This window comes from Mauremys reevesii, linkage group 8, assembly GCF_016161935.1.
Source record: "Mauremys reevesii isolate NIE-2019 linkage group 8, ASM1616193v1, whole genome shotgun sequence".
Taxonomy (NCBI): Eukaryota; Metazoa; Chordata; order Testudines; family Geoemydidae; genus Mauremys; species Mauremys reevesii.
The window spans coordinates 21,511,799-21,537,171 of NC_052630.1; the positions used below are offsets into that span (position 1 = coordinate 21,511,799).

At 46.0% G+C, this 25,373-nt stretch overlaps 1 long non-coding RNA gene across 1 annotated transcript; it reads left to right on the top strand.

Annotated features, from left to right (window-relative positions):
* Window positions 1-18,660: 18,660 nt before the first annotated feature.
* On the top strand, window positions 18,661-24,541 carry LOC120369836. Its single transcript, XR_005583454.1, has 3 exons — window positions 18,661-18,752; window positions 20,011-20,155; window positions 24,087-24,541. It is a non-coding gene; the product is annotated as an uncharacterized LOC120369836 (long non-coding RNA).
* Window positions 24,542-25,373: the final 832 nt, after the last annotated feature.

The window sequence follows — 25,373 nt, forward strand, 5'->3', positions numbered from 1 at the left end:
TCAGGGGATAATTTGCACAAACAATTTTGAGCCCATTTATTGCTCATGGTCTGTTCCCTTGGATTCTTCATTATTGAAGGGTTGTGACTGGTCAGCTAAGTCACATGGTTTGTCCCTGCTCCCTGATTGGATTAGTAAAACTTCAATGAGGAGGAGGATGCTGAGGAATAAGGAATTCTCCTGTTCCCAGATGACTATGGGAATTTACACATCCAGCGACCATTTTCCTCCCAAATGTTCACACAGGTGTCTGCAAATAGCTAGTAATAAAGGGTACCCATGTGGTGGAAGGGAGGGAACCACTCCTGGAATTTCAGTGAATATTTGTGAATTCTAGCCTAAGCTTCGGTGTATTCTAGCCGCATCAGCACTCTGCTCCGCTGAAGCAGCATTTGCATGCTGTCTATCATGGGACTCTCACTTGAAACTAAAGCAAGTCTAAAAAAAATCACAAAGGAAATTGTGCTTGGAGGAACTCCTTGAACGTTGTCTCGCCTCCAGCTGACGGTGCCAAATGCGAGGCCTTTATTGGATTTTATTGCATTGGAAACAGGTGATGTCTGAAGGTGGGAAGGCAAAAGTGACCATAAAGGCATGTTCATGGCCAGGCCAGGCTATGGCAACAGAATGATCGGACTTCATCAGAACTCCAAACAGAGGAAGCCAAGCCTTTGGAATGAGTCCTGACAAACTGAAGCCCTCTCTGCTTTGCATGGAAATGGTCCGAGGACACATTTTCATAATCACAGGAGTTTGCCCTGAGATCCTGGGCCAAAATTCCCCTCCCCCACATGCCAGTACAGTGTGCTATGTGCCATCTGGCTGCCACTCTCCTACCCAGTGGCAGCTGCATTCAGCGGTGCTTTTGCCCTTAGTTTGTGGAGTGCTTTGAGATCCTTCTGGATGAGTGGGACTATTATTAACTTATTATTATTTGCACTAAGGTGCGGCCAAGAGGCTGTATCCAGAATTGTGCTAGGTGCAGCTCAGCATGAGGCAGACATGGTCCATCCCCTTACAATTTAAGAAAAATGATTATTTTTCCCCAGCCTCCCCAAGGAGATTCCACTGCTAAAACTTTATTATCCCAAATAGTAAAAAGCCAGAGAAGAATAAACCTTAGCGCTCCTAGGAGGAGAAGTGCTACTGTGTGAAAGTCAAAGGCTTGTTATTATTGTCTGCAAGGACATTCATTAAATTCTCATCTTCCACAACCTACCAACCCTCACACTAACAAAGAGAGAAGCACTAGAAGGAATAACTGAGACACTTGGCAAATGGACGAGCTCCATTTCCTAATCAAACTCTCTTTCTTCTGCCCAATTTGATACATTCTTGTTTTTGAATCAGGGGATCCAAACAGAAGAAACTTATAACAGGAGCTACCCAGAGAAGAAAGAGAACAAGAATTTTAAAGGGACAATTGCAAGATGAAGCTCATGGCCTGAATCTTCAGACAATGTAAGTCAGACAGTGTAGGGGGAGCACATAGGCACGTAAAATGCTGTGCAAGTGCACAGCTAAGTTGGTGCAATTACCAGGACTGCACAGGCAAATGCAGATGCAATCATTTGCCATGATTAGTGCACTCAGTAGCACATAAATTCTATGCATGCGTTTGCGTATGATGTCTGAAAATCTAGCCCCATATGGTTAAATAAAATTCCTTATCACTTACTAATGTAAGATTAAACCATCAAAATCTTAGATTATTAAAACAACTATAGATTATCAATAAAACAAAGGATTTTAACAACCTAATTTACTCTCCACCATCCGTATATGGCATTTTGTTCATTTACTCACACAATAAATACAATAAAAGTCTACTGAACTTTTGTAAAATAGCAAGTATACAGAAAACATACCTCTGTTGTTAACAAGAAGAGTGTAATTTTGCTTTGCAGTCACAATTTTTACAGGAATATACATCCCTAATGGAATGTTCTACCTTTAAAAATAATTGGACCTTATGTTCCTCACCCATATTGTAATTTACAAGATTAAATGACTCAGACTGGACAGTGACACTAGACACAGCTTCACATTTTCTTTGTCATCACTTTTGTGGGCCAGTTCTCAGCCCGTAGCTCCATGCGTTTATGGTTGGGTTCCCATTTCTGCGGAATGCTTACAGTTTTGAAAAGTGCTGCATTGATGTTTTTGTTTTTACTCTCATGAAAACATTATGGGTCACATTGGATTTGGTAAAACCCTTTAAAAATGAAACCAAGGTTTGGGGCATTACTTCTCCTTGACAATGACCACAGGCGCTGAAGATTCTGGCAGCGGGCACAGTCTAAGGCCTAGTCTACACACGGTGTTGGTGGCAGTATAATGGTGGTTTGGGGTGTCATTTTTACCAGATTAGTTATAACTGTACATCTCCCAGAGTGGATGCAGTTATACTGATATAAAGCTGCTTTAAACAAGTATATCTGATTCCATTTCCCATACAGGATCCGTTATACTGGTATAGCTGCAGCCAGGTCTACACTACAGATGTTTGCTGTCAGAGCTGCATTGACCAAAGCCCCTCGCGTAGATGCAGTTATACCAGCAAAAGTGCAGTTTTGCCAGTATAGCTCATTTTGCACAAAGGGGTCAGGGGGTTGTGCTGCTTTAACTAGACTGATGTAGATGACATTGTCACTGGTTGGATCACAGAAACCCCCTTGGGGCTGCCAACTGATGTGCCAAGACTACTTCTGCCCCTGCTTTCTCTGCCAGCTTGGGACTCCAGCACCCTGTCTTGTTGACTCAGACACACCAGTTTGCTCCAACACAGACCCAGGGTCTGAACCACATGTCCCAAACCTGCAGACTTAACTGAAAGCAACTTGAAAAGTGTTCCTGTCTTTAAAACTCAGATGCCCAATTCCCAATGGGGTCCAAACCCCAAATAAATCCATTTTACCCTGTATAAAGCTTATGCAGGGTAAACTCATAAATTGTTCGCCCTCTATAACACTGATAGAGAGATATGCACAGCTCTCCCCCCCCCCCCCGGTATAAATACATACTCTGGGTTAATTAATAGGTAAAAAGTGATTTTATTAAATACAGAAAGTAGGATTTAAGTGGTTCCAAGTAATAGCAGACAGAACAAAGTGAATTACCAAGTAAAATAAAATAAAAAACACACAAATCTAAGCCTAATACAGTAATAAAACTGAATACAGATAAAATCTCACCCTCAGAGAAGTTCCAGTAAGCTTCCTTTTACAGATTAGTCTCCTTCTAGTCTGGGTCCAGCAATCACTCACACCCCCTGTAATTACTGACCTTTGTTCCAGTTTCTTTCAGGTATCCTTGGAAGTGGAGAGGCTCTCTCTTTAGCCAGCTGAAGACCAAATTGAGGTGTCTCCCATGGGCTTAAATAGACTTTCTCTTGTGGGTGGAGACCCCCTCCTCTCCCCTATGCAAAGTCCAGCTCCAAGATGGAGTTTTGGAGTCACCTGGGAAAAATCACATGTCCATGCATGACTCAGTTTTTACAGGCAGCAGCCATTGTTCACATGCTATCTTGAACATCCTCATGTAGACTTCTAATGTGGATTGGAGCTTTCCAAGATCCATTGTCTGTTAATTGCTTCTTGATTGGGCATTTAATTTGCATGTTCCTTTCTCAAGAAGCTGACCAAATGCTTTACTAAGACTACTTAAAAATCAAGCAAGTACACAGCCAATATTCATAACTTTGAATACAATAACGACACATGTACACAAATAGGATGAATAGATTCAGTAGATCACAAGCTTTACAGAGATATGTTACATGCCATATGTAGCATTGTAGACGAGCAGACTCACCCCTGCGGCGCCTCCTGCTGGTGACTTCCGGGAATTAGCTTGTTCCAGCTCCAGAGCACCCTCTGCAGGCCAGTGATCTGCCTGTCCTCTGGCCCCCGTGTCCCTCCCTGGACCCTGGTGCCCTTTTACCTGGGGTGCTGCCCCCTGGCAGTAACCCCTCAGTCTTAGTGTCTCCCCTCCCCACCCACTATTCCCACCTCACCTCAGTATAAGGCTACTGCCAGTCATCATCTAGCCGCACACCCTGGGGCAGACTGCAGTATCAGCCTACTCATTACTGGCAAGGAAGGTTTGGACCTGCTGTCTTGGCCTATCCCTGGGCTGCCCTCTGAAACCCCCAGTACCCCTTGGCCTTCTGCTAGGCTGCAGCCTGGAGCTTTCCAGGCTGGAGCTCCCCAGCCCTGGTCCACTTAGGTACCCTGTCTCTGGCTCCCTGCAGCCACTCCCTTCTCCCTCTACAGCCAGAGGGAGACTGCCTGGGCTCCTGGCTCACTGCCTCTTATAGGGACCAGCTGGGCCTGATTGGGACCTGGCCACAGCTGAGCCTACTTTCCCTAATCAGCCCAGGCTTCTTGCCCTCTTCTTGATTGTTTTAAGCCTTTCAGGGCAGGAGCAGGTGTCCACCCTGCTACAAGCATAAACCATATTCCAGTTATGCCATATATACATTCATAAGCATATTTCCATAAAGCCTTATGGGGGGCACTGTCACAGACATGGTACAATGTTTGTGTACCCAGAATGCCTAAGAAAGAAAATTTCAAGAAAACCAGCAACTGACGGGCTAAAGAGAAAGTTGAGGGACAATTCACAGAAACCTGATTTTACCCAAGAATCATTCGGGCTGCAATAATTGAGATTGACCCAACTGGGAAGCTACAGGCAGCACATGACTTTACATTTTATTAAAAAAAGAAGAGAACAATTATACTGAATAACACAAAGAGTGTCCCCTCCTCCGATGCTGCTTTGCAAGAATAAAACAAGGGTAACATAAAGCTGGAAAGCTTCTGGACAGTGAACGGTATTAGTTTTCCCAAGGGAAGTGGTAGAAGCCCCTTCACTTGGGTCAGCTAAAACTAGACAGGACAAAGTGCTAGAAAATATTGTGTAGTGAACAATCCTGTACTGGACCCCAGGAGATGGGCACCATGGGATCATTTCTGAGCTCTAATCTCAGATTCTAAGAATAACAAATAACTTTATAAACAAGAATCCAACAGTCCATGTTGGGAACTGTGAAGAGTAGGAGGGGAGAGGGTGGAATGATGATGTGGAGAAGTTATGTTATGAGACCAAAAAAATCTGCCCCCAGGATCAGAATGCATCATGAGTTTGGACACACTGGTTATTTGAAGTCTAGTATATTGGTTCATTCTTAACCACACTGTAGTGGGAAAAGACAGGAAAGTGAACCGAATACGAGAGACAACTAAAGGGTGGTTCTTGCTCTGTGTCTCATCCGTAGAGGGCAAAGAACCAGCAATTATGATACATTTAAGTCCCATACCACATCCAGGCTCCAGACTAGCATAAGCTTTGCTCGCATGCTCTCCCAACCAGAGGGAGTGCTTCTGTGATAGAGGTTGTAAGATACTCACTAAACTCCCTGCGGGTAAAATATCCAGGATGTGTGAGAATGTGGGGAAAGCCCAGACACCAAGACTGGGTTGAGCGTAAGTGGGACGCTGATCTTGAAAACTTGTATTGTGTTCAGGTTCTTGTACTGCTGCACCCCATTTTCATTTCATACCATTATTGTGGTATTTGAGAGCTCTCCAAACGTCATTGACCCACATCCCACCTCCTCCCAGATTCTTCCTTCTGCTCCATGTTCATAGGCTACTAGCTCTTCCCGAGCCTAGGTCAACTCTTGATCACTGACTCACTGCTTCATTGGGCCACCTCAGATGTCCAGGCGTGGATCCCAAGGACCAGACCCGCTTCTGCTGATATGACACTTTGAATGAAACGACACTGAGAACACTGGACAAAAGTGCAACTGGAGATGCAGCAAAGACAGATGGTAGAGACACATTTATGGCTATGAGCCGAATTCTATAGTCTTAATTGGCCTTTTTCCAAACTGCAGCTCTGTATGCATTCCTCCTTTGACCATTATTCCATGCTTTTAATTGGTTCTTCTCTGTGAGCCCAAGCAGAGTACTAACAAGCAGTATATGCAGTCCCTGGGCTTTGGTAATAACCTATATGTAGCTTCACTGTACTGTACGCATACGCAAGGCCCTATGCAGTGTACAGGCATATAGGGCTACTTCAAGTGTATCACAACTTATTTGTCAGCCCTTGGCATTCCAGCCAAAGACCTGCAGGCACAGCTGAGCAAACCCTCCACAACCCTCTGAAACAAAGGGAGGTAACTTCTAAGCACTGTGTAAACTTACCAACAGTGATGGGAGAACTATGACAATTTCAGAAGTTCCTTTAGGAAAAACACCTCATCATTTGGAATCTTACCTATGGCCTTCTCTACTCTGGGGGTTTGGCCACTGGCATAGTTACACTGCTGTAGCTGTACCAGTGAAAGCCCTCATGTAGATGCACTGCATTGTATAAACCCTGACTTGAGTGGGGCAATTTACCCCAGTTAATGGTTTACCCCAGTTCTCTGCACTAAGGGTTTGCATTGCTGCAGCTACATCGGGGTAACCGCACTGGTAGCTAAAACCAGAATGCAGACAAGGCCTGCTTCTTCAAATCTGAACCTCTGGGTTGTAATTCACATAAGAACATCTGCTCTCCTAAGATTGCCAGTGCTTTCTGCTTCTGGAGGGGCGAGCAGTACAAGGAGAGCTGCCTTTTCTGCGGAGTTCTATATGTCTGTGCCAGAGAGAACCAAAAAGAAAAATAAATTTAAAAGGCTAACCAACCATTTTGGAAATTAAGAAAACAATTGGTTCTTGTTTGTTTTAAGGACCATATGGATGATGGATGGTTCTTATTTTGTTATTAATATGTATTATTTATCAAGCATTAACGATGTAAAATCCACTGAGGAAGAGATGGTCTCTGGTCCAAAGAGTTTACAATCTGTTTGCTCTAGCAGAGCAGAAACAGGCATTTCTCCAACAGTGCCTTTCCCCCTCTTATTCTGGTGTCTATAATGCTCTTCTTTGGTGGTAAACTATTTTGAGCAAACCCAATTTATTGCATCCTTAAGTTTTCTTTGTATCACCATCCATGGGTTGCTAATAGCAAAATTTCTATACCGTACACTCTGTATTCCTATACCTTAGCTTGTAAGAATAGTTGTTGTTGCTTCTCTAGATCCTGTTTTTTGCATCTGTGGTGTGGGGGGGGCAAGCAAGAGAGAGAGAGATTTGATTTGAAAAAATTAGGTGCATAAATGTGCATGCAATTCCATGTCTAATTTATTCACACAATTACCCCCAGCTAAATGTGAAAATTGGGTATTTGTTTTTATGCAAAACACTATTGGCTTTGTTCATGGAATCGCTTGATCTGTGCACACAGTTGTGGTAAGTGTGCATGCAAAATAGATATGCAATTGTCTGCCTAACTTTTTGACAATCAGGTCTACGGTGTACAGAAGAGAGAAATAGACAAAGATATGTGCTCAATGTAGTAACGATGTGAGCTTGCTTCTGTAATAACGTATTACATGCAGAGGAGTGCACAGCAATGCTACTAGCTCCAGTGGTATCCAGCACACTATCTTGTGCTGAATGTTATGATGTGGTTATTAGTAGGGTGACCAGCTGTCCCATTTTTAAAGGGACAGTCCCGTTTTTGGGGACTTTTTCTTATATAGGTGCCTATTACCCCACACCTCCTGTCTCGTTTTTTTACAGTTGCTATCTGGTCACCCTAGTTATTAGGAAGTTAGCTCATGTCATCCTTTGTACTAAACAGTAAATATTTACACACACACACACACATTATATATATAAGGGGTTTCTTTGGAAGGAGTCAGACAAACAGTAAGTAGGGGAGGATTTGGGAATCCAGACAAGGTGGGAGGGTGAGGGGAAAAAATGATAGTTGCTTGCAGATTTTTAGTCACCTGGACAGGGTTTTTCTTGCAGTGTAGAGATACCGTGTGACTTTGGCTGTAGTGACGAGTGGCCTTCTATTCAACTATGCAAGCTCTAGCCTACAAAAGTGCTCATGATACTGGGGTCTGGAGTGGTCTGAAGGTTAGAGAAGGCACAAGCAAATGGGATGGTAGGTAATAGCGGCCCTGGGACCCAAGCCCATCATTAAGGGAGGGATGGCATGTCCAGCGACCCTGCCCAGAAGCCTGCTGTGCCAATAACGGCAATGCATGTACCGGTCATTCAGAATGATTATTCTAGGTCAGCACAGTGATGGGGCCAGGACTTTTAAGAGCAAATATAAAGAAAAGGGAAGGGAGTATCTAAAGTTGGGGCTAATGAGAGTCTTAGGCTCTTTGCTCTAGTAAAATGGGATACGGACTAGCTGCTGATAGCTCTGGGACCTGAGCCATAAGGAATGGGATGGCGCCTAGGGATGGCATTGCCAACAATTGCAGTTTAAAGAACAAGAAGTCCTAGTTCCACAGCGAGCTGGATCCCACCACTGCTTCCTTCATTTGTCTTACCCATTCAGCATTTGCTGACACTGAGGAGGGAGCAAGGGTCTGTTCCATGAGATAATGATGCTCCTTCAGAGGGGGATAGATAAACAGAGGGAGGTGAAGGAAAACAGTTATCTCAGCACTCAGATAAAAACCAACCCAACCCCCCAAGGAGAGGTGCATGGAATTTCTGTGCTCTGGGGCCACGGTGACCAGAGAAGAGTGGGGACTGGGAGACAGTTCTTTGGGGTCCAAATTTTGGCCACAAAAAAGCATCGCAAGCCCTAGAGAACACAATTAAAACCTGAAAGCAGATAAACAGCAGCTATCTCTATTGATAAGGACTGAGTTAAGTTTAGGCATGGAGAACTGGTGCACACTGGCATGGAGATGGCACCATGCACACTCAGATATCAACGTGCATGGAGACATCTGCATGCATGAGAAGACACCTGTGCACACACCAGGCTGTCAGTGCACCCCAGGGTATTGGTGCAGAGAGAAATGTCGGTATACATAGAAAAATGAGAGCATGCACAGGGATTTCTATATGCACGAGCCTCATTTATACATTAACATATACACTCGGAAAACTTCCCCCTCCCTGCCTGCCCTTGGTGACTTCATCCCATTTGGCTGAGTGCTAGTCCCCACCCAGGGCAGGTCCCACCCTAGCCACCCGGAGACAAACCTCAGCATTTCGTAGCCTCTCACCCCACCAGGGCATTTTGCCTGTGGTTCGAATTGGCTGTGAAATACTTAGGTCATTCTGCAAATGGCCGTGTGTGCCCCTGCCCCTGCTGTGGACACCTGCACTAGAAATGCTGAGCCAGACGTGCAAGCTGCTTGTGCCTCCTGTGACTGATTAGGAACTGGATTATTATTATTCGCTATTATTTGTTGAACACTCAGTGGAGAGCTCAGCGCTCAACATGATTCAAAGGAGGACAAGGGCCCTGCCCTCAGTGATTAGTTTTGGAGTCTGATCTGAGAAGGTCTTCAGTGCCTCTTGAGAGCCTGCAACTCCCATTGAGTCCAATGGGGTCTGAGGGGACTCGGTGCCTTGCTGTATCAGGCCCAAAGGACCAGGTACCGCTCCTGTTAAAATCAATGGTAAAACTCTCCCTGGCTTCAGTGGGAGCAGGATATATCCAGATAAAGGCTAGGAGACACCTTTTTACTGAGCTGCTCTAGCGCCTGTGGGATTTGAGTTTTATTCCTCTCCGGGCTGAGATAGCATGTTTATTTGCCTTCCAAACTGTCTGGCTCTCTGATGGCACCAGTGGGCCCATGCTGTGTGCAGGAATGTGGAGACAAGATCTATATGGGTTATTAAAGGGAAGGAGATTCCTGCTCAGATGGGAGGGGCTCAGACTTTGCTGCATTGCCTGCCACTCAGCATGGTTCTCAGTAAGACCAAGACTTCCCCAGGACAAGCAGGTCAGCCCAAGGGGTTCCCAGGTGACAGGTCCCAGCTCTGCCTGAATAAGTTGGCCTCATGCATTCAGGGACATTGGAGTTGAAGCTGCTGATCCTCTGTTGGAGACAAATACAAAATACACAAGAGTGACAAATGGAAAGATGATGTGGCCGCTGTTGCATGACATGACATTATTAACCACTGAGACTGGCCAGGTAAGCAATCTGATTGTAGGAGAAGCTAAGAGATACTGCTTGGAAGGGACCTACAGCAGGATCAAATGAGCAAGGCAGCATTACTAGGTTACAGCAAGATGACATCAATACAATATGACAGACACCATAAGTCGAGTGTAACAGCCTGCAGTGGTACAGTAAAGCAGGGTAAGCTGAGTTCGTCCAGAGTGAGTGAGAGAGAGCTAGTGTAATGTACACTGGGAGATTGCTGTGTTTGGTCACTAAAAGTAAATAGCTTTCTAGTTTTATCCACCTAGATCTCCTTCAAAGGAACAAATTGCTTTAGAGGGGTATGAGGTCAGTGATCTAAAGTAGAAATGAAAGGGAAAGGTCAGTGCCTTGGAGTCAGGCAAGGACGCAGAAAACTGCACAGATAAAGATGTGGCTGTTCAGTACCATTACAACCCTGTAATTAGGGTAACATAAACCTCCTGATTTCGTCTCAGATTTAAAGAAACAGGCTGCAGTGAGCTGCATGCTTTGATGGCCTGCGTCCCTGGGAAATTGCCCCTTAGAAACAAGGGGAGCTTGTCTACACTTACAAATCCTGGAGAAGAATCAGCTGATGTCTGACTACGCTGGTAGGGCAAATGAGGTGGGAGGTATTGGTGCCTGGAAAACTAAAAGGGGACAGGGCAGGCGTCTTGCTCTCAGGTACAGGGCAATTGGAGTATCCCCTCTTCAGAAATGACTGGCACCAAGAGAAAGGTGCGGGCTAGGGCCCAGTATTATGGCTATCCATTTATACTGTCATATGAAATAAGGTTGATTTCTACTGGCCTCCCCAGCATAACTGGCTTTCTGACTTGGCCTTTACCCTATCAGAAACTAGGGCTTCTTACCAACTGGGAGCTGTGTGAGATTTCCAGAAGAACCTGCCTCAAAAGCTTACTGAGAGCACATGGAGGGCATGACCATACTGTAGTAGGAAAAGAAACACACCACGCATGGGGAAATATTCAAAAACAGGGCCAAATTCTGCAATGTGCCGCCCTCTTCAAATCCCATGGACTTCACAGGGAACAGAGTGGCTGAGCACTTTGCAAAACTGGGCCCTTTATTAACAACTTTGCGTTGTTCCCTCACATATACCTACAATCACCCACAATCCCAAGGCGCGTGTATGCCCTAGTGTACCAGGCCAAGGCCAGCAGAAAGACTCATTAAGAAAGACCAGCCTTGCTTCAGCTGTTGTTTGTTTCTTCACATACTCGTCTGCGAGTCGCTCAAATGCCATAAGTTGCCACTGAAAGAAGTCAGTGGCCTCAGCATAATCTCTCAGACCAGACGGATGGCTGTTAACATGAGCTGACACATAAGAGTCAACTTTACTAGCCTTCTTCTCTGAAAACTCCATCATCCTGTGAACTTCTGCCTCAGGAACTCCCCATCTATTTTAATAGCTCAATAAAACCCTCCCTTAACTCTGTTGCCTCTGCATCTCTCCATTTCTTTTCTCCGTACATATATTATTTTAATGCTATAAACAGTGTGTTGAGATATATTTTTGAGAAAGTCACTATGTAAAATTAGGTGAACTGTACTGTATGGCAGTGCTGTACAAGTGTATTGTATTCTTGTGTACTTTGCTGCAGGCTCTCCTGCCTTTGTTTTGGTCTTTAGAATCGATGGGTTTTGCCTCGGACCGCAACCTCCAAGAGCTAAATTTCTAACATCCCACTAGATCATCCAGATGGAATTCAAACACTAGTCAGGTCTACACTAGGAGCTCTATGCAGATAGTGCTGTGCTGGTATACTCTACTGGCAAAGCAGTGCTAGGGTGGACATGGTTTATTCTGGCAAAACTGTGCTTTTGCCAATATAATTTATTTCAGCTATAGTGAAAACAGAGCAGCTTTGCCAGTATAACTGCATCTATACTAGGGGCTTTTACTGGCTATGTTGGTCACGGGTCATGCTTCTTCAGACTCCTGATGGACGTAGGTATGCCGGCAGAAGTTTGTGGGAGAGACCTGGCCTAACTGTTAAAGATAAAATGATAGCTTCAAAACAATTCAAGAATCCCCAATGCAAACAAGTGCTTAGTTGCAGGGCCTGGAAACAGCTGGCACGCACCTATACACCGGACTGGAACCTCTCTGAAGGTACTAGCTTGTTCTCCAGATTTTTCATTTGTTTAAAAAAGCTAGTCTCTAGCTCATATGGTTGTGGAGAAAACCTCTAAAATATGAACTTAGGCGATGTCTACACTCCGGATGCTACAGCAGCACAGCTACAAGTCCTGTCTACATGTGTGTGCAGAGAACCTGGAACAATAGCACTGAGAGGTGTGATCTGTCCCATTCCTTTCCCTAAGAGGTTAGCTCAGATGCTCCTCGATGAGCATTTAACTACCAGTATTGTTGACTGCAGTGTTGTTGTAGCTGTGTTGGTCCTAAGATATGAGAGAGACAGGTGGGTGAGGTAATATCTTTTATAGGACCAACTTCTGTTGTGAAAGAGCCAAGCTTTCAAGCTTACACAGAGCTCTTCTTGAGCGCTGGGAAAGGTCCTCAGAGTGTCACAGCTAAATACAAGATGGGACAGATTGCTTAGCCTAAGGAGTTAACATGTTGTGAGAGACTGTTCAAGGTGAAGTGGGTAGTTAACAACTCTGCAGTCATAGGAAAAAGCGGGTTAGTGGGTTACAGATTGTTGTAATGACACATAAATCTGGCTTCTTTATTAAGTACATGATTTTTAGGGCTTGTCTCCACTTGAAAACCACAGTGGTACAGTTACACCCCTGTAGCACTTCAGTGTAGGCACTCCCTACAGCAACCGGAGGGATTCTTCTGTTGGCGTAGGTAATCCACCTCCCTGAGAGGCAGTAGCTAGGTCAACAGAAGAATTCTTCTGTCAACCTAGTGCTGTCTACTCTGGGGATGGGGTCAGTTTAACTACGTAGCTCAGGGGTATGTATTTTTCACTCCCCTGAGCAATGTAGCTGAGTCGACCTAACTTTTTAATGTAGATCAGGCCTTAGTATCTAACAAAGTTGTGAATTTAAGTTCCCAGGCTCATTTTTTTAAGGTGTTGTGCGGGTTTCGGTTGAGGATGAGGACTGAGAGGTCAGATATGGAGTGATTGTTTTGTGAAAAGTGTTTGCCCTGGGTGATACAGTGTTATCGTTTTTCAGCATGAGTTCATTCGAGAGGGCAGTGATTGTCTGGTTTCACTCACAAAGTTGTTGTTGTGGCATTTAGGGCACTAGATGAGGTACACTACATGTTGTAATAGGCGTGTGTAGGACCCATGAATTTTGAAAGGTGTATTGCAAGTTGTATTGAGCATCATACAGATCAGTGATTGTCTGATTTCACCCACAAAATACAGGTCAGTGGAGATATATCTGCAGATTTTGAATCTATTGCTGTGGCAGTGTCTGATGATACTTTGAATTGGTGGTGTGACACTGGCAGACCAAGTGCCAGCTCAGGCTAAAGGTCCAAAGCCTCACTGAACACTGAGCTGGAAACCAGTCTGGCTCACCTGTGGGTTAGTATAGTTAAAATAGATATTAGTGGTGTTAGAATGTGTTTAGACTTTATGGAATACTTGTAGGATGCTGCATGTATTAATCCTACTTATAATATCTGTATCCCATGGTAGAAAGTTATACTGAGTATCTGCATTGTAAACCTCCGTAATTATGTAACTGAGAGGTTCTCAAACTGTGGTCTGTGGACTATCAGTGGTCCGTGAGCTCCATTCAGGTGGTCCATGGATAGTTCCCTCTAAGGTGCCTGAGCAGCCACCAGAGCCGGCTCCAGGCACCAGCGTTCCAAGCTGGTGCTTGGGGCGGCATTCTCCAAGGGGCGGCAGTCCCCCTTGTTTTGCCCCCAAGTAGCGCGCCGAATTGCCGCCGCCGGCGGGCAGTCCGTGTGCCCTTAGGGCGGCAGGCGCATTTCCGCGGCAGCGGCAATTCAGCGGCAGCTTCTATGTTTAGCTGTCCAGGGCGGCTTCAGCTAAACATAGAAGCTGCCGCTGAATTGCCGCTGCCGCGGAAACGCGCCTGCTGCCCTAAGGGCACACGGACCGCCCCCTCCCCCCTGCCCAGGGTGGCAATTCGGCGCTCTACTTGGGGCGGCCCTGCCTTTGAATCCCGGCTGCGGCCGGGAGTCAGAGGGCTCTGGGCTGCCCGCAGCCGCAGGGAGCCCAGAGCGCTTTAAATCCCAGCCGGGGCGGGAATCAAAAGGCTCTGGGCTGCCGGCAGCCGCGGGGAGCGCAGAGCCCTTTAAATCCCAGCCCCGGGGAGTCAGAGGGCTCTGGGCTGCCCGCAGAGATTCCCAGCCCCGGCTAGGATTTAAAGGGCTCAGGGCTCCCCGCGGCTGCGGGCAGCCCAGAGCCGTTTGATTCCCGGCACGCAGCCCCTGTTTGCCCCCGCCCCGGACCCCTGCCCCAACTGCGCCCCAGGATCCCCACCCCCTATCTAACACCGCTGGTCCTTGTCCCCTGATACCCCTCTTCTGGGACTCCTCCCCCGAACAGCCCCCCAGGACCCCACCCCCTATCTAAATGCCACTGCTCCTTGTCCCCTGATTGCCCCCTCCCAAGACCCCTGCCCCAACTGCCCCTTGGGATCCCAGCCCCTATCTAAGTCTCCCTTCTCCTTGTCCCCAACTGCCCCCTTCTGAGACCCCCAGGACCCCACCCCCTACCTGTCCCCTGATAAACCCCTGAGACTCCCATGCCTATCCTACTGCTGCCTGTCCCCTGACTGCCCCCCTGAACCTCTGCCCCATCCAACCACCCCTGCTCCCTGTCCCTTGACTGCCCCCTGGAACCCCCTACCCCTTCTCCAACACCCAGCCCCCTTACCGTGCCACTCAGGCCAGCATGTCTGGCTCCATGCAGCTCCAGACACATTGCTGCCATGCTCCCCCGTGGAGCCCACAGATCTGCCCCCCCCCCCAGCACCTGCCTTCCAGATTTGAACACCTCAAAATTCAGGAGTGCTCAAGCTCAGTTTGGGCAGCTGTTACTTCATTTCTCCCAAATCAAATATACTGATCCACTGTAACTTGCTGTAGAAAAAGCAGGATAAAATTGAGCAAGAAATGCTTATTAGCACTGGAATTGCTATTTTCAACAGCCATTGCCTTTTTGTTTGTTTAAAAGGAAGACAGTGATATTGCATTGGCAAATTCCCCATAGAAAGAAAGAGTGGAACAAAAGAATAATAAAGGCACCTCAACTTTTCCTCATTTATGGAGGACAGTCTTATAATATGCATCCAGATATCCTCCAATCACACAAGCTGAAAATTGTTCCACTTTACTGCAGCTCTGTAACTATATGGGAACCAATCCTGTCTGTGTTTTGTGCACATCCAAAATTCCTGCTGAATGACATGCCCTGGGAGCATTACCAGTGACCCAGGGCTGGGGAGGCAGGACGTGTGTGTGGGTGGGGGGGGAAGGCACTGGTGGGGAGCCCAGGGCTGGGGCGGCAGCAGCAGGGTGGGGAGGGCACTGGTGGGGAGGAAAGGGAGAAGCCCAGCGCTGGGGCGGCAGGGGGTGTGGGTCAGTGGGGGGAGAGCCCAGGATTGAGGCAGCAGGAGGGTACAGGGGGGAGCCCAGGGCTGGGACGGGGGGCAGCCAAATTTTTTTTTTGCTTGGGGCAGCAAAAAACCTAGAGCCGGCCCTGGCAGCCACACATGAAAGAATGAAAGGCCATCTACCTAATTAATGGAGTCGCGCAGGGGTGGCTCCACTAATTAGGTGCCTGGACCCTGGAGAAGACGCACATGTAAGGTGGGGTGGTGGCCTTGGGGGGATTATGAGGTAGGTGAGAGGGGGCAGTGGGGTGAGAAGAGGGGGTGGGGGGAATTTGGGATGTGCAAGGCAGTGGCGGCCAGAGAAAGAGGTGACTTTCCCCAGCTCCAGGGCTGCGGCTGCCAGGAAGAGACAGCGCTCCTTCCCAGCCTCAGCTCTGTGGCGGGGAAGAGAAACCCCCCTCCTTCCCAGCCCCAGCTTGGGGGCTGCTGCGGTGTGGGAGAGAGGGAGAGACCCTCCCTCCTTCCCAGCCCCAGTTCGGGGGCTGCCGCAGCAGGGGAGAGACCCTCCCTCCATCCCAGCCCCAGCTCAGGGGCTGCCGCAGCAGGGGAGAGAAGACACATCTATCATATTAGAAAGGTAAGACTACTGTTATTAAAATACGAGTTTGTGCTTTTATTTGTAAAACAAAAAACGTTAATTATTATTAAGTTTTTTTTAAATATAGCACTTTTATCCAAAGCACTTTACAATACAAACAGCATTTTGAAAGATCATTTAGTGGGCCGCTGAGACCCTCAGCAATTTTCAAGTGGTCTGCGGGGGAAAAAAAGTTTGATAACCACTGATGTAACTCACTACACGGGAAAAGAAGTGTTAATTAAGGTAAAGTGCTCATCCTGCACACAAGATGGCCCACTGAAGGCAAATGAGGCATGTGTAGCATCAAAAGACAGAGACCTTATTGACTGCATTCCTAACGCTCTCCAGGAAGGGGAAGCCTGCACATGAACTCATACCCTCAGCTTGCATTCTGAGGTTGAGGGGATAAAAATCCCTGACAAGGAAAAACTGGAATCTTTATGCTGTCTGGACTCTGAGGGTCAAAGTTTCCTAAACGTAAGCAAGAGGTTGCATGCTGCTTGGCATGGCTTAGCCATAAAGGACAAATAGAGCTGCTTATTACAGAATATAAAACATTATATTATGTTTTTAAATCTAAACTCATTTGTGTGTGTGTGTTTCCTGTTTTAACCTTCTAGATAACTCTCTTATCTCTTTTCCTAGTTAATAAATCTTTAGTTTATTACAGAAGTTACTACAGGTGTTGTCTTTGGTTTGAGATCTGAGTACAAATGACCTGGGGTATGTGACTGGTCCTTTGGGACTGGGAGTAACCTGAATATTGCTGTGATTTTTGGTGTAAGGTGATCATCTATCACATAGTCCAGCTTGCCTGGGTGGCAAGATAGTCTGAGATGCCCATGAGAACTGTCTGGACTCCATGGTAAGACTGTTCTAGTGCTTTAGGAGTTCACACTTGTTTCTGGGTTGGTCAAATCTAATTAAAGAACATACCACCAGCTTGGGGTGTCTTCCCTGACAGTCTGCCCTGAGGTTGGCACTCTTGGTTGTGAGCCACTCCAGACAGTGAGGCAGGTGGGTCCAGGTCTGTGGGGAGCTTGCTTCTGATGGTGAGCTTGGCAAGGGTGGGGTGGTGGTTTAAAGGCCAAAGGAGGGTGCTTGGCAAAGATTTCTTTCAAGATGTGTCCCCATCATGGATGAATTATAATTCTTTAATGCTAACCTGTAAGGATTCCAATGTGGGGTGGTAGGTGACAACTATGGGTGTGCAATGGGAGATTTTTTTTTCCTTTATAGAAGCAGGTCATCTCAGGGTATTTGGGTGGCCTGTTCCATGATAAGATCTACTTCTCTGGGGGAATGTCTTAGGTGAAAGCAGTTTCAAGTGTGTTAAAATGTGTATCCTGGACTTTCTCCTCGGAGCATAATCGGTGGTATCTGAATGTCTGGCTGTAGATAACAGATTTCTTGGTGTGTTTGGAATAGTTACTGGATCTGTGAAGGTAAATGTGGTGATCTGTGGGTTTCTTGTAAATTGTTGTCTGTAGGGTTCCATTGTTGAAGCTGATTGTGGTACCTAAGAGGCTGATGCTGGTGTGGGAGAGAGTTTGATGAATGGGAGGTGGTTGTTGAAGTTGTGGTAGAAATCTGTAAGGGAATATAGGTCATCTCTTCAGATGATGAAAATGTCATTGATATATCTCAGGCATATCACTGGTTTCATGGTGTATTTGTCCAGAAATTCTTTCTTCAGGTGACACATGAAGAGGTTGGCATACTGGGGAGACATTCTAGTATCCATGGCTGTTCCCATGGTTTGGGCAAAGTGTTTGTTGTTTAATAGAATATCAAGGTTGGAAGGGACCTCAGGAGGTCATCTAGTCCAACCATCTGCTCAAGGCAGGACCAATCCCCAGACAGATTTTACCCCAGTTCCCTAAATGGCCCCCTCAAGGATTGAACTCACAACCCTGGGTTTAGCAGGCCAATGCTCAAACCACTGAGCTATGTAAAATTATTATGGTTGAGGATGAAATGGATGAGTTTGGCAATGTGTTTGGGGTGGATATCTGAGTGTTGTCCATTGTCTTGTAGATATTTGAGGCAGGCAGCTAGACCGTCATTGTGAGGGATGCTGGTGTATAGGGAGGTGCCATGGTGCCATGGATGGTGTTCTAAGGGAGGTTGTTAATATTGCAGATTTTCTGGAGGAAGTTGATTGTATCCTGCAGAAAACTGGCCTTTTGTGTGCTAAGTGGTTTGAGGATGGTTTCTATGAGTCCCAGTGTTCTTCAGTAAGAGTTCCATGGCCAGATATGATGGTTCTGCCTGGGTTCCCTTTTTTAAGAATCTAGGAAAGTCCCTGGGTTGGGTTTGTGGGAGATGATGTTGTAGATTTTCTCCTGGAGTTGTTTGGGGAAGGATTTGATGATATCCTTACATTTCTGATTGAATTGTGATGCGGCATCTTTGAGTTCTTTATAGTAGGTGATGTCAGAGAGTTTTCAGTTGGCTTCCTTGACCTAGTCATCAAAGTTGAAGATAATAATGGTGTCCTTTTGGTCTGCTGGTTTGATCACTATCTGGTGCTTGGATTGTACAGCAGTCTTCTAAGTGGTGGTGAGATTGTGGTGGATGTGATGTTTGTTAAGGATTTCACACTCAATTTTTTTCCTGAAGCAATCGATATAATGAAGAAGTGTGTGGTTTTGTCCACTGTGGTGTGTCCAGTCAGATGATTTGTTTTTTCTTATGACTATCAGTAAGGCCATGGTGGTAGTTGTGGGTGGTGCGCCTCTGTTGTGAAATAATTATTTGCAGTGGAGTAGGCAAGATAATTCTTCTAGTTCTCCACATTAGTATGGTATCAGGTTCTGTGGTGGGCCAGAAGTTCAGTCCCTGGAAGATAATTCAGCCTCTGGTTAGTGGTGGTCTTGATAAGTTGATGATGTTGGGGTGCCATTTAATGTCCATATGATGGATCTTGGTGTCATGGTTTCTCCTAGAGGTGGTGTTCTGTGGGTTGCAGAGTTGTTGTAGTTGGTTCCACTTTATATTTTTGTGTTGGATGTCTGTCATTGGGTTCTTTTTTTATAGTTGTTTTGGGTTTCTTGCATTATCTGCAGGTAGGTTTCCTGATTCTTTCCTTCCCGTGTGTGGGAGTATGTGATGATTTCTTGTTTACGGTGGTCCCTTCAGGAGTATGTGAGGTGCAGGAGATGGTTCCTCAATTTTTTTGAAGTCCCCACAACACACCTTTCAAAATTTATGGGTCTTACTGCTGCCTGTCACAACCTGTGGTGCTCCTCATCCAGATCACTAAATGCCCCAATAACAGCTATGTGGGTGAAACCTGACAATCACTATGTTCTCAAATGAACTCACACAGAAAAATGATAAAAGACAAAACCACTATACCACCCATGGGTGAACACTTTTCACAAAATGATCACTCCATATCTGACCTCTCAGTCCTTGTCCTCAACAGAAACCTGAACAGCACTTCAAAAGATGAGCCTGGGAACTTAAATTCATTACTTATTAGACACTAAAAATCATGGACTTAATAAAGACACTGGATTTATGGCTCATTAACAATGATCTATAACCCACTAACCCTCTTTTTTACTATGACTGCAGAGGTGTTAACTGCCCACGTCAGCTTGGATGATCTCTTACAACATGCTAAACCCTTATGTGACACAATTTGTTCCAACTTGTATTTAGCTGTGACACTCTGAGGGCCATTTCCAGACCTGAAGAGCTCTGTGCAGCTTGAAAGCTTGTCTTTTCTACCAACAGAAGTTGGCCCGATATAAGATATTAGCTTACCCACCTTGTCTCTATAACTTTGTTGACTGTTTCATTCTTCATCTAGAGAGGAGATAGAGGATTGCAGACTTGGACAATTTATTGGATCAGATGTGGGACGTGGGGGCGTGGCAGAAAGGTGGTGGTACTCTTGCTCACCAGTAGGTGGTGTTTGAGCTAGCTTCATCCCTTTGTTTTTCCCACGCAGAAAGGTAAGCCAGAGCCCAGCCCAAGTTGTCTAGCAGACCCCATGGGCATGTTGAAACCCACCAAGGGGGAGCCAAGAGAACATACAGTATTATAATATGGACATCTGCATTTGATTGTCCCTGCATTTCACTGCATGCCCACTCAATGATTACAACATTTGCTGTTTTACAAGCATCAGAAGCATCTGAGACATGAAACCAAAGCCAGAGAGTTCACACAGCATTTTGGGTGTTTCCCACTCAATTGATTTCCATTGGCTCTCTTCTTTATGTCCCACATTTGGCCTTTGGTAGGGCAATGGTATATATAAACTCTGTGTCCTCTCCTGACCGGTGGCCTAATGACATTAGTTGCTCTCTGTGTCCTGCTGTTTTGAAAGGGCATTTGCAGCCTTTTCCTGTCACACTTTAAATTGGTAATATTATACCCAGCCTCTCTGGGCCAAGCATCACATTGCAGCAGCTGGCTGTAAAACTCTTGGAGATCACACTGGTTATAATCCATGACTCACACAAACCCATACAATTATGAACGAGGAAGATGTTCTGAACATTTTTTTTAGCTTAAAAGTCAGTGGGCTCCTGGGTCAGTATGGCCTGTAGGACCACTCGGCATGCTCCAAATAGAGCAAAGAATATATAGCACTGGATCTTGAGGTATCAGAAATTCACAGGAGATGGACCCAGAAACATAACAGCTTCTCGCCCCTTTGTTTTGGATAAACCAGGAAATTTCACTGCCTTTCACTAGCACAGGAGAAAAAAATCACTTTACAATACCCTACTTATCCTGTTGCCTCTGGTATTTCTTCTATGTCTGCCAGGCATTCCATTATAACACCTCATTTCTCTGGGGTTCACAACTCATTCATAAAAAACTGGTTTTGCCTGAAGCATGGAATAAAAGGGGAAAGTTTGTTTTTAATTAACAAAACGTTTTGTTTTATACATGAGTTTGGCTGTGATTTCTTCAGTTACATAAATACACAAACAAGAAGTCTGAGCACTGTCAACTACTTTTCTTTCCTTGCACAACTCAAATGTTTTGATTTAAAAAAGATGTGGCAACCAATTAGCTTATAATGTTGTTGTGTAACCACTCTACATCCATAAGAAGTATATATAATCCCACATTATGTATGATTAACTCTTTTGCCTCAACATGACATGCAAATGGCACATCCTAAACCCCATGAGTTGGGTATTTTTAATGTAGCCATGTGGTTTATTTCTAAGGGGAGGAAAACAACAATCATAACGATAATAACTGACTCTTCTATACTGCTCTCCATCTGAAGATCTCAAAGCACTTTGCAAACTTTAGTTAATTAATTCTCACAATGATCTTGTGAGGTAGGGAAGTATCATTATTCCCATGTTACAGGTGGAAAAAATGAGGCACGGAGCAGTAAATAACTTGTCCAGAATCACAACTTTAGTCACAAGCTGAGCTGGGAATGCAGAAGCTCTGACTCCCAGTGATGTAATCTAATGCAGAGTTCCTCATTCAGAAATGAATCCAGCTCTCATTCAAATCAATGGAAAGACTTCACATGGAGAGATTTAACTTACAAAGAAATCCACTCAGCATATGCTTTATCTAGCTTTCCTTCTATGGATTCTTCTATGGATTTACACCAGAACACTAGTTATGTATTCGATGTCCTTGTGGGCTAGATATGAGATATGTGTGTTATAGCCCATGTCTGATCAATCATGCTAACGGTACACTTTCATGTGTAAAAAAAAATTCACACACACACACACACACACACACACACACACTGTTAAATATAAAACTATGGTCTGGCTTTAAATCAACAATTTGAGGGAAATTCAGATGCAAGGTTGAAACTTTATAATTAGCTTATTCTTTGGAGCATATATAGAATATAAAATCATACATGGACTTGGTTCCCACTTTTGTGCATTAAATTCCTCCATAAATCACACTTAATTTGTGAAGCCTTCAGCACTGCCCTCCTCACTGACCACTCTTGCCCTGTGGTGTCATTCTGAATATATAGGATTTAGGGGTGGTGGTGGTAGCACTGTCCAGTTCATAGAGCACAGGACTAGAAGCTGAGAGACCTAAGTCTGTCAGCAACTCTCCACGTGACCTTGAGTTTCAATTTCCCTCTCTGTGTCTCTTCCCATCTTTAAAATGAGGACATCCCTTCCTTTGTGAGACCCTTAGAGATCTATGCATGAAAAGTGCTACAAAAGTGCCAACCATTATTATGCTCTCTCAGACAGAAAGTGGCTCCGTCCTGCTCCCTGCCCAGCTGCCAGGGAGAGTGGCTGAACATGTGTTGGGGAGGCGCAGGGAGAGAAGGACAGAGAGCCCCCCTACCGCCGCAGGGAATGTGGGGCGGGAAGAGTGCTGCGGCCCTAGGCTGGGCACAGGGCGGGAGTGGTCACTGGGCCAGGGAGGCACATAGGGTGGTCATGTGTCCTTCCCTTTAGCTTGCCTGTGCTCCTCCAGTATGGGGAGTCACCGGTCATCTATGCTACCTACAACCTCTTTATGGTGTGTTGACATAGTTTTTTGTTTGTAGACCACTCAGACTAACTTGTACTATTTTGTAAAATGACTATTGCCAAATCCTTCTTTTTCTTGATTTTAGTACATGGAATAGTGCCTAAAGCATGTGCTCTACAGAGAGCTAATCAGTGGTTGGAAATACTCCTCCTTCCTTTGAAACAGCAATGCGAAGACAAAGTTCAACAGCTACAGATTTTTATTGCTGATGGCCTCAAACAACAATAACTTTATATTAATCCATTTAGAGAAATACAACCATGATGCACTCCACCTAAATCAGTACATATCCCTTACTTGCATAATCAGCTTATGCACATAAGTATCATATGGTCTCATCTGAGCAGTTTGATAGGATTTGGGGATCTGGGCCCAATAGTTTGCATGTGTTGCTACTCTGATCAATTTCATGTCGGCTAATTTAGGTGCCTGCACTGCCAACTAGTGCTTTTCCCCCTTGTAATCCTTGTGGATATGTGAAGTTAGAATGTTCATGAAATTTTGGTCCAGTGATGAATTATTTCTGAAAGAGCTTTTAGTGTGGGCAGCAAAATGTAAGCCAGAAAATTGTGCCTGCAACATGAAACCATTCACTGTGACAGAGAGAACACCACACACGAAACGCAGCCCTGAGTTAGTGGTGACCTTTCAGTCCTCTTCATTCTTCACTTTGGGTCACTATGTACTCTCCTTATTGTGTATATTCAGGGGCTAGTCACATGGTTGAGGGCCCGTGCAAGAAATTCTAATGACTATGTGCATTTATATGCCAACAAGGTGCAATTCTCAGGCTCCTGGCATGCTGCCAATGTAGTCTGAGGTGCTGTAAAGTTTGGTCTCTCCAGTTTAAAGGACCAATCCTGCCAACATTTTTACTGTTGGGCATAATGTTTATTACCATGAATAGGCCGACTGAAGTCAGAAGGACTTCTCACAGCAGTCAGTGCTTCAGCCAGTAATAAAAGGATTTAAAAAATTAGAGTATGTCATTGAAGCAGCACAATATGCCAGTATAGCTAAAGCAGCACAACCTACCTAGTGCAGATGCAATTAAATCAATATAAATGTGGCTTATACCAGTAGATTTTATTCCTGTGCAGAAGGAAAATAACCTCTACTGCTGTAAGGCACCTTTATACATATAACTTTATCCACACTAGGGTTGTACCAGTATAACTTTTTTAGTTAAAAAAATAATAATCACCCCCCAAACAACACAATTATATCAGTACAAACTCTGTGCATAGAACAGGCCTTAGTAAATAGCTGGCCTTATCTCTTTGAATTGATTGTATTCTGTTTTCTGACCTGAAGCGGCATGTAACTAATGGATATTTTTATTCTTTTTTCTGCTTTTGTCCCATTTCTGTCTAACATATCGATTGAGAGAAGGTGAGGGGAGTTGCTTCTCTGTCTGCTTGAGACCCTCAGGGCTCGGCTCAGCCAGCTTTTGCAGTGAACTTTATGGAATAAGATGAACATTGAAAAGCATGATTGGAGAGCCATCCGTTTGCTGTCGCACCAACATGCAGCGGTGAGGGGACAGCATTGCCTTACGTCATTGATGTGAGATTCAAACAAAAGGATTTGCTCATCCCTGGAGAGCTCTTTTTAACATTACTGGGGGTTATCATCAGTGTTATTCACAACCCGGCCAGGGCCCAAAGGTGTGACACAGGCCCTGACGTCAGAGCAGCCCTACGAGGAGTTGGAAATTACATGAGTTAGGCCAGTGTCCTGCCCAGATGGTTTGATTTTGGGGCTGCCTTCCTCCCACCCCATGGAAAGTGTTTTGCCCCCTGCCCTGGCTGCCCAGGGAGAGCTGTTCTGAGCGTCCTCCACCCCAGAACCCCAAGGGAGCTATCCTGCGCCCCCCGGGGAAGAGCTCTGCCCCCTGCAATGAGAAACGCTCTGCTGCCTGGCTTCCACACAGGGCTTGGCATTGGCTCTGGTGGAATGCAAGGGTGTCCTAGCAGGGGAATGGGGAGCGAGCTGAGGCACTTCCTAAGGAAGGGGCAGATGGGAGGCGCTGTGGGGCTCAGTAACTGAAAGGGGGATGCTCTGGGGGGGGGGCGGCTGGCTCCTTTGGGGATGCTCTTGAAGAAGGGATGCCCCTTTGGGGGGTGGTCTCAGGGGAGGCTGTTGGTGGGGGGTGGGTGGGCCTGCAGCCTTGGGAGAGGCTCTCAAGGGCAGGGTCTTGCCCCTCAGGGAGGCTTTCAGGGGGGAACTATCCCCGCGGGGGAGGCTATCCAGAGGGGAGGGTCCTTTGGCTGAACCATTGCCAACCCTCCAGGATTGTCCTGGAGTCTCCAGGAATTAAAGATTAAACTTTAATTAAAGATATCACGTGATGAAACCTCCAGGAATAAGTCCAGCCAAAGCTGGGACCCATACTTGGGGGGGGGGGGGGCAGGAACCTCCGGACAGCGACCCGAAGCGGACAAGACCCGGCCCCTTCCCGGGCTCCGATGCGGCGGGCGGGCCCGTTCCCACAGGCGGGCCGGCTAAGATCCCCTCCTCCCCGCCTTGCCGCCAGTGCCGGCTCCTCCCCCGCCAGGCCGGCTCCTGCAGCCGGCCGGCTCGTGGCTCCTCCCAGCAGAGCGGCCCGGCTCCGCCCCGCCGGCTTCCCGGCTCCGCGCTGCTCTAGGCTCGCCGCATGCTTGGTCCGCCGCTGCCGGA